General features: G+C 48.3%; 1 protein-coding gene across 29 annotated transcripts in view; it reads left to right on the top strand.

The window, feature by feature from the left end:
- Nucleotides 1–74: 74 nt before the first annotated feature.
- The window catches only part of PPP6R3 (protein phosphatase 6 regulatory subunit 3), a 137,955-nt gene continuing 128,922 nt past the window's right edge, over nt 75–9,107 (top strand). For 28 of the 29 annotated variants that reach the window (XM_086676703.1, XM_086676702.1, XM_086676701.1 and 25 more), the window contains exon 1: nt 75–213. The gene's annotated coding sequence lies outside the window, so the exon portion shown is untranslated. Of the gene's footprint in view, nt 214–628; nt 786–9,107 lie in introns of those variants that run through there. The other variant, XM_086676677.1, reaches the window with a different exon arrangement.

The following is a 9,107-nucleotide window of genomic DNA, read 5'->3' as shown; positions in this document are numbered from 1 at the left end:
CCAATAGGCTGTAGGGGGCGGGAGAGGAAGGCCAATGAGCGCGGACCTGGGGGCGGAGATAGGGTCGCGACTGGCTGCGAGGCGGCCGGAGGGAGGGCGGGGGGAACTCAAGGCCTGCTTGATACGTCCGCCATTTTGGGCGCTTCGCTGATGGTGTCGGTGAGCGCGTTTCCCGCCTGAGCGCGACTAGCGGCGGGTCGCGGGCACCTCCAGGTAATGCGGGTGGGGGTGGGGGCGGCGGAGCGGGCCGCGGCGCGGGGGGCGCGGGGGGCGCGCGGCGCGCGGGCGGCGACGGCGAGGCCCCCTCCGCCCGGCCTCGGCGGCGCGGGGAGGGAGCGTCCCGGCCCCCTCCCCTCCCCCCCCCGGAATTCGCCGCTCGGCGGCCGGGGAGGCGCGGCGCCCGGGCTCCGCGGCCCGTTCCCGCCCGCGCCTGTCAGCCGCCTGCTCGCCCGCCGCGGCCCGCGGGGGCCTGGCGGCGCCGGGCGCCGGGGCGGGCCGCGGGCCGGCGGCGAACTTTGCGCCCGGGTTGGCGTCCGCGGCCTTGCGCGGCGGCGGCGGCGGCGGCGGCGGGCGGGGCGCGCCCCTAACCCGGCCGGGCCCCGCTCGGCTCCGGCCCGCCCCGGACAACTTCTCTGGGCGCGGGCCCGCGAGCGTGTCAAGTTGAGGCGGCAGCTCGCCGCAGACTCTCGAAGGCCATTGTTGGGCTCCGTTCTGCGGGAAACAAGTTCTGTGGGTTTGGGCTCTTCGGCCGCAGAGTCATCGGGACACGCAGAAGCCGGCTCGGAGTATGTAAATAGCCTTCCGAGCGGCTTTTTAACTCCCGTGTTGTGACTCGGAGGTAGACCTGGTCACGAACGCCTCCCCGGCGAATATGAGCGAGGGGGGTGGTCCTTCGTGTGGCTGGAAGTACCTCCCTCTTAAAGCAGCCCATCCGCTGCGGGCTCGGAGGGCTTTCCTCCCGGGTGCCGCTCGCTCCCGTCTCAACTTGGACTTTTCGGTTGTAAGGGCGCGGAATGAGCCCTTGCGAGCATCCCTGTGCCCTGACGCTTCAGCCTCCGAGCTTCCCGTGGCGTTCCCGGTCCTTCTTAACGCTTTCTGGCGGGTCGGCTAGAGCTTTGTTTATGTTTTGCTTCTTACGTGGTTGTTTCCTTTCGTCCCCACAGCACCCGTCGGCGTGGATATCGTCCCGCTTTGCTAATGGGAAGTTTACTTTGATTTTTGTCCTCAAGGTCACGTTGCAGGGAGGCGGCGAGTGGGAGAGGGGCTCCGGATGTCCAGCCACTCGAATGAAGGTCTCCTGAGCGGTGGTGGGATTTCAGCTTTTCTCTGCTGCGAAGCTAGAGTGCCTGGCTCGAGGTCTTGGCTTCACCACTTGCTGGCTCTGCGACCTTGGACAAGTTACCCCGCTTGTCTGCTTTCCCTGTAACACGGCAATAATAATAGTCCATCTCGCGAGTTTGTGGGGAGGGAACGAGTTAGCAACGGTGCCTGGCGCGCAGAATCAGCTTGGTGCAGTTAGTGGCTGTTGGTACCAATTTAAATTTGACGTTTAAATGTTTGGATTACCATTAGGAAGTCAAATGAGAGTGTAAGCCCTGGCCCTCGGTGACGGTCTCCAGAAAGCCCTGCGTATTTATTTCACCGTCAGCTTTGCGGAGAAAACAGGCTGGACGTTATTTTAACTTTTCCAGGAGAGGGGTAGCTGAAGCTTCGTTAAATCACCAGTGTTTCCTGAAGTGATCAGCTCATGGTGGTGCTTCAGAGTGTTTTGTCTGAGAGGTAACGGTTAATTGAGGAAAAGCCCGTCGGGAGCCCGGGTCCGATTCTCTTCCTGCCTGCCTGGGGATACGAGGCCCTCGGTGCGATTGGTCCCCGTGTCTGTCAACTCCAATTTTATGGTCCCGGTATCTGTTCGTCCGTGTTCTCCGGGTTATCGAGGTTTGCAAGGGTGCTGCGTGTTGAGATGTACTTCAGCAAGCCTCGTTTGGGAAGTCACCGTTCTCCCGCGGGTGCTTCGGAAGCGTTTTGCCTTCGGTGTGTCTGATTAGGGAGTCTGGAGCCTCTGATCACAGAATGCCATCCGCTGGGTCACACACATACGCACAGTCTCTTAATCCCTGGTACTCGGAACCGTGGTGCCCTTCCCTCGGTGTTACTTGGCTTGGGACCTGGCTTGCTTCGCTTGCACTGGGGCAGTGTTTCTGTGCACTTTTTTTTTTTAAATTTATTTATTTTTGAGACAGAGACAGAGCATGAGCAGGGGAGGGGCAGAGAGAGAGAAGGAGACACAGAATCCGAAGCAGGCTCCAGGCTCCGAGCTGTCGGCACAGAGCCTGACACGGGCTCGAACTCACGGACCGCGAGATCATGATCCGAGCCGAAGTCCGATGCTTAACTGACTGAGCCACCCGGGTGCCCCTGTGCACTTTTTTTTATTTTTTATTTTTTAATTTTTTTTTAAGTTTATTTTTGACAGAGACAGAGAGTGAGCATGAGCTGGGTAGGTGCAGAGAGAGAGAGGGAGACACAGACTCCAAAGCAGGCTCCAGGCTCCAAGCTGTCAGCACAGAGCCCGACGCGGGGCTCGAACTCACAAACCGTGAGATCATGACCTGGGCCGAAGTCGAATGCTTAACCGACTGAGCCACCCAGGCGCCCCTCCCCTGTGCACTTTAAGTAGAGGTGGGCATCTCGCCTGGGGTAACTTAAGAACAGGGTTTTGGATTAGAAAACTTTAGCTTTTGTGTGAAGTATGCAAAACAAAACAAAAACTTGCTGGTTTGAATTAACTACTTGAGAATTTGAGAATCAGACCACAGCTGGACAGAAAATGAATGGTGGTAAGATTTGACAGAGTGACGTTCGCTCCTTTAAGGTAACTTTTGCATTGCTTTGGTGCAAAGGCATTGTGCTTATCACAGGCAAAAATCTCTCTCTCTTTTTTTTTTTTCTTTCAAGTTTTAAATTCCAGTTAGTTAGTATACAAAAACCTCTTTCTTAAAACAGTATTTGTCACTGGGGCGCCTGGGTGGCTCAGTCGGATGAGCGTCCGACTTCAGCTTGGGTCATGATCTCATAGTTCATGGGTTCGAGCCCCGCGTCGGGCTCTGTGCTGACAGCTCAGAGCCTGCAGCCTGCTTCGGATTCTGTGTCTCCCTCTCTCTCTGCCCCTCCCCCACTTATGCTCTGTCTCTGTCTGTCTCTCAGAAGTAAGTAAATGTTACAAAAAAAAAATTTAAGAAAAAACAACAGTATTTGTCAGGATCGGTATTTAGTTTGTTGCCATTGTGAACTTCTTTCTTGAAATTTCATATTTTGAGCAGTTGAGAGGCAGCTTCAGTATATGTTGGTCCAAATTTTATAATGTTTTATTACCCCTAAGAAGAATACATGGTAGTGGCAATGCAGTTCTTCTAATTATCTACTTACCTAAAACTCAGCGTTGAGTTTATTTCATAAAAAGCAGAAGAAGCTGTGGTTTGGTCCTCATAAGTCAAGATCTGAGTCCTTGTGTGGGCTGAGTAGTGTGTTAGCTACTTTTCTTAGGTGAGATGGACTGAAAAAAATAAACCTGGACTCTTGGCTTTAAGCATCTGTCTTATTTCTTCTTTTTCCTTAAGAGAATCTCAAGTAACTGGTTTTTGATTTGCTCTAGGTATGTGTTTCATGGTTGGGAGGCAGTTTTGCCCCTAAAGAAACATCTGGCAATGTCTGGAGACATTTTTGCACATCCTGCCTGTGGGAGTGGGCAATGTGCAATTTGGCTTCTAGAAGATAAGAGGCCGGGGATGCTGCTAAACGGTCTGTAATGCACAAGATAACACCCTAAAATTACCCAGCCCCAAAAATTAATAGTGTAGAAGTTGAGACACTCTGTTGTAGATAGATGCTAGACTGGCACTCATTAGAATCACTTAGGACTTTTTGTTGTTGTTGTTTTTTAATGTTTCTTTATTTTGAGAGAGAGAGACTGTGTGTATGTGAGCAGGGAAGGGGGGGCAGGAGAGAGGGAGGGAGAATCCCACAAACCACAAGATCATGACCTGAGCTGAAATCAGGAGTTGATCACCTAACCAACTGAGCCACCCAGGTGCCCCTGGGACATTTTTAAGACCAAGGATGATGGACCCCACCTCTGGAAATTTGTGGTGGTATTGAGAATATATTTTTTAAAGTTTTATTTATTTATTTTGAGAGAGAGAGAGAATGAGAATGAGCCAGGAGGGGCCAGAGAAGCGGTGGGAGGAAGAGAATCCCAAGCAGGCTCCTTGCTGTTAGCGTGGATCCCGACTCACGGCTTGATCCTATGAACCATGAGATCATGACCTGAGCCGAAATCAAGAGTCAGATGCTCAACTGACTGAGCCACCCAGGGGCCCCAAGAATATATTTTTAGAATGCTCCCTAGGTAATAATGAAGTGTAGCTAGGTTTTGGAACCACTGCTCAAGACCACAGACAGTAATGACTACTTGTTGGCCAAGGAATCCTTCAGGTGACCTGTGAGCTCTGTCTTTGTGGCACCTAGATCCTACCTAGGAGATCACTTAGTAGTGGGGATACTTGGTGTACACACATTAGTTTCAGGTGCCTCAAGACTGGACTTTAATATTTACTTATTTTTTTGAGAGAGAGAGGGAGCGAGTACGCGAGCAGGGGAGGGGCAGAGAGAGAGGGAGACCCAGAATCGGAAGCAGCTCCAGGCTCTGAGCTGTCAGCACAGAGCCCGACACGGGGATCAAACCCACGAACCGCGAGATCATAACCTGAGCTGAAGTCGGACACTTAATCGACTGAGCCACCCAGGCATCCCTGAAGACCGAACTTAAAAAGAAATTTTAAGTGAATAGATTTTATAATATAATTTAGAAACTTTTCCTTTACCTCGTGAGAATACATCACTGTGTGGTGCAGCTCTCAGGTGTTTAGGGCTGTTTGCTCCTACTCCTAGAACGTGATTTTTGAGTTTTATATCCTTTGCTCCCATCCTGTCAGTCAGTTGTCAGTTCTGTTTTTAGATGCAAGCTTCATCATTATCTTCTTGTTTTGTTTTTTTTTGTTTTTTTTTTTTTTCCTTTTGTAATGAAGGCCTGTTTGCAGAGAGTTAGCCCTGGATCTCTTTGCCAGTTCTGCCTTTTTAGGACAAGAGAGAGGCATACTCCATGCATAACATTTTAACACAGAGACCCTTGCCTGCTAGGAAAGGAGGCTCCTCTGTGCTCTGGACTCTGACCCAAATGGGGGAGTGTTTCTCTTCCTGGCGGGGTGGGCGGTGGAGTTGGGGAGCGGGAAGAGGTGCGTTAGCAGAAGGGCAGAGATCCTTTTCTTACACATACTTACAATTTGGATCGTCTTGTTTGTTGAATGGAAGAATACTGGTTTAAAAACTACAGATTTCCAGCAATTGAATGTTAGTATCTGGGCATCTAAAAGGGAGAAAGAAGATCATGGTGGCACTTTGTAATCTTTCATCCTGAAATCAGCTTATGGCTGTTGTTGAGAAGGACGAACGACCCCTCCCCCATCAACTTCTTCTAATCTTCATTTATTTGATCAGCAAATAGAGTAATTGAATCCTTACTCTGCCAGGAGCCGTATTAGGGACTCACTCACGAACAGGCACTTAAGGACTTGCACTCTGGAGGGAGAGGTAGCAATTATAAAAGGGGTGCAGTTTTGGCTGGGAGGCCAGGTAACAAAGCTTGTTAGAATTGTCCACGGTGTAGGTAAGTAGGCTCCTCAGGGAGGCCCTACAAGCCTGGGCAGAAAGAGCTTAGGTTTTGCTCCTTGGGGGTTGAATTTGCCAGAAGTCTCTTGCTACTTAAGAAAATAGTTACACCTTTGTTTCTTATGTGTATTAAGTGGTTACTTTGCCTTGCTTCTTTGGTTGGTGTGTCTTAGAAAGCAGTGCCGTTTCTGTGCTGGCGAAGCTGTTTTGTAATGGCGAATAGGATCGGTCTGTATTCGGTTTTGCTCCATAGATGATGGTTGTTGGTCAAACTGGAAACGCAGACTGCTCCCGTACCGATCAGAGGCTCTGTGTAGGTTCTCACTGAATGAACATCTTGAGCATCCTTGAAATTGATCGTGTCTCTAATGGGAGTGTTTTTTTTGTTTTTCCTGCTGCAGTTGGGTCTAGGCTGACTAGAGGTTTGCTTCTGTGGCCTTTTGACTTTGGCTTAGATTTAGTTGCCACGGAAAACCCCTTTCTTCCTCTCTCCCTCCCCATTTATTTTTCTTTACGTGGAGAGGGTTGATAGTTACTAGTCGGATCAGTACCCAGTTTATTTCGGGGCTTAAATGATTGTGGACTGACCTCTGGATACCAGGAAGATCAGCTCGTGAAGACGCAAGTAGGAGGAACCTCGGTAGTAGTTGAAGGACTTCTCACCTTAATGGGGACAGTTTCATGTCCTGGACTTAGCCGTCTGGGCTTAGCTCTGAGCAGAAGTGTTTTACTACTCGTCACTCACAGCTGGCTAGTGTTGACCTGCTTTGTAATAAGTATTAGTGAAGACTACACAGTCATCTGTGAATTTATACAGATGAAGTTTGATTGGTTCTGAACATCTTTTTACTAATATAGAGAAGCTCTGATTGGTTTTGTACTTCTTGGTGACTTTGGAGAAGACTAGGGTGGTATTTCTTTCGGTGGGAATACATATTGACTTGAATGGCTTGTGTGCCCCAGGATTTGACTGCCATGAAATCTGGTAACCCAAAGGAAAGATGAATTACAGATTCTTATTTTGGAGTTAGAGAGTAGAACACAAAGGCTGCAGAAGTAAGAGTGTGACTGAATGTCGAGCCAGATTTGGAGAAAGCTCTTCAGATTGCTGGTTGGAGCCTTGAGTTCCCGTACCTGGATACAAATCTGAACAGCAGTGCTGGCACCAGAGACGTGCTTTGGCAGGAAGAGAAAGGAAAGCTTGGGTGAGCATGCGAGGCACCCCGAGACCCTGATCGAGGCAAGTAAGGCGGGCGTGCTACACTCCCCGCTAAGTCACGCTCCGTGGTGGCCTGGTGGTTCATATGCATTGACCATATGGTTCATCTGTCTCTAGATGGGGGCAGTGGCAGGAGGAACATTGAAAAGACTGACTTGATTGGCTGTTTGGGGTTTCCTTTCTTGAAAGTCATGGTTTTGGAGCTGGAACAAAACTTCGAGGTCATTGATTCTTAGAGAAAAGTGTAGGCCATGCTGGAGAACGGACCCATAGGCAGCAGACAGATCTCTCTGTTCCTGGGTGATGCCTTTGGGTTTTGGTGGCCCCACTAGACCACAGTTTCTAGTGTCATTTGTTTCAAGAGTGACATCACAACTGGATCTCACTGAGAATTAAGAATAAATGCTTAATTTCTGAATTGTTTCCTTTTGGTGGTAGTACTTGTCAGTTTTCTGTCATTGTAGCAGACGAGGGGATAGTGTCTCCCTGGAGATACAAAGGTTTTCTGTTGCCTCTGGACAGCGGGCATGGGGCATGTCTCGCCTGCCTCTGGTGCCTGCTTGCCAAGACCCTGTCCCTTCTGGTTAAAACATGCCCTTCCCATTGTAGACCTCTCGTCCTCAATTTATTACACCCTTACATGAATTCAACAACTATGCATTTGGCGCCTGTCATGGCATAGTATTTTAAACTAAGGGGGTTTCACAGATGAATACGGTTCTCTTTCCCCAATTCAGAGTATATCATGGAGGTCAAGAGTATGCGAGGACCTAAAATAGCTGGCTTTGAGTTCTGGCTCCCAAAGTCTTCCCAGCTGTGTAACCCTAATGTCCGACGACATCTTTGTTCCTTAGTTTCCTTATCTGTGACATGAATATTAAATAGAAACTCATTTGCACAATGGTTAGAACAGAGTAATATTTTTATTGGTATTACTGTTCTCAATCTTCTTCATAATAACAATAGAAGTAAGTACAGAAATGTCTCTAATATAAGGTGTAGTGAATGCTCTAAAGAGGTAAAATGGAATTTTAAGGGATCTTCGAGGACTTTGAGGTCCGACGAACTGCTCTGGGGTGGTCCTGGGTGATAGTGATACGGATGAGGGGGGCTTACGGCGTTAGTGTTGATATGCACTTTTTTTTCAAATCTGGATTATATTATGTATGCTTAGGTGAATATCATATTTCTTTGATGTCAGTAGAGATCATATATTTGAGGTTTTGTACCTTGCTCTCTAAAACAGTCTTTAAAATCCCTCTTGCGACATTGTAAAGGTAACTCCGTTTGCTTTAGAGTGTCCTCTGTTTCGTAGAACTGTATTTTTCGGCGTACTGTGTTCTTGAAGAAAATCACACAGGCCTTGAGGGATCGATGTGTTTTAACATACGATTGGATCTTTCTTTATTTTGCACTTAATTTCTTTACACATTCCGCATCACAACCAGACACCTCTTCTCGGTAGAGGACCAGTTAGTAAATATGTTAGGCTTTGCGGGGTGTAGAATCTCTGTAACTACTCAGCTCTGTTGTTGTGGCGTGAAAGCAGCCATACACAACATGTAAACAAATGAGGCTGGCTGTCTTCCAGTGGAACAGTATTTACAAAAACAGTGTGGAGTGTATAAATACCAAATCGCTATGTTGTACGTTTCAAACTAGGATAATATTGTTCGTCAATTATATGCTAGTGAAAAAATAATAAAACTATTCCAAAAGCTAAAACCTCACGAGAGACAGGTGGTGGGCTGTCCTGCTCTAACCTGCTTTTGTATTTTAATTTTTTATGAGATCATCAATTCAGAGAGAGTGGAGCAGGGTGTGTAGATGGTAAATGTTAAAACCAGCAACTGTGTAGCCAGTAACCAGCTTAAGGAATAGAATGTTGCCAGTACCTGTGGCTCTCTCTAGGTCTTTCTCTGACCACCTTTTCTTCTGACCTCAGGAGGGCAAGCACTACCCTACATGTATCATTTTCTTTGTGGTGTTGCCATATGTGAATGTATCCTTATATAATGTAACTTAATTTTTTGCCATCTTTTAAGTATACGAATTGAATCATTTTGTTCTGTGACTTCCCCCTTCCCCCACAATGTGTTTTGAGATTCCTTCATTCAAATGTTTGAGTACTTACTATGTCTTAGGCGCTAAGACCTATGTT

The sequence above is a fragment of the Puma concolor genome, chromosome D1 (assembly GCF_028749965.1).
Source record: "Puma concolor isolate L17-30 chromosome D1, mPumCon1.1.hap2, whole genome shotgun sequence".
NCBI classification, from domain to species: Eukaryota; Metazoa; Chordata; class Mammalia; order Carnivora; family Felidae; genus Puma; species Puma concolor.
This window is presented reverse-complemented; position numbering and strand designations above follow the sequence as displayed.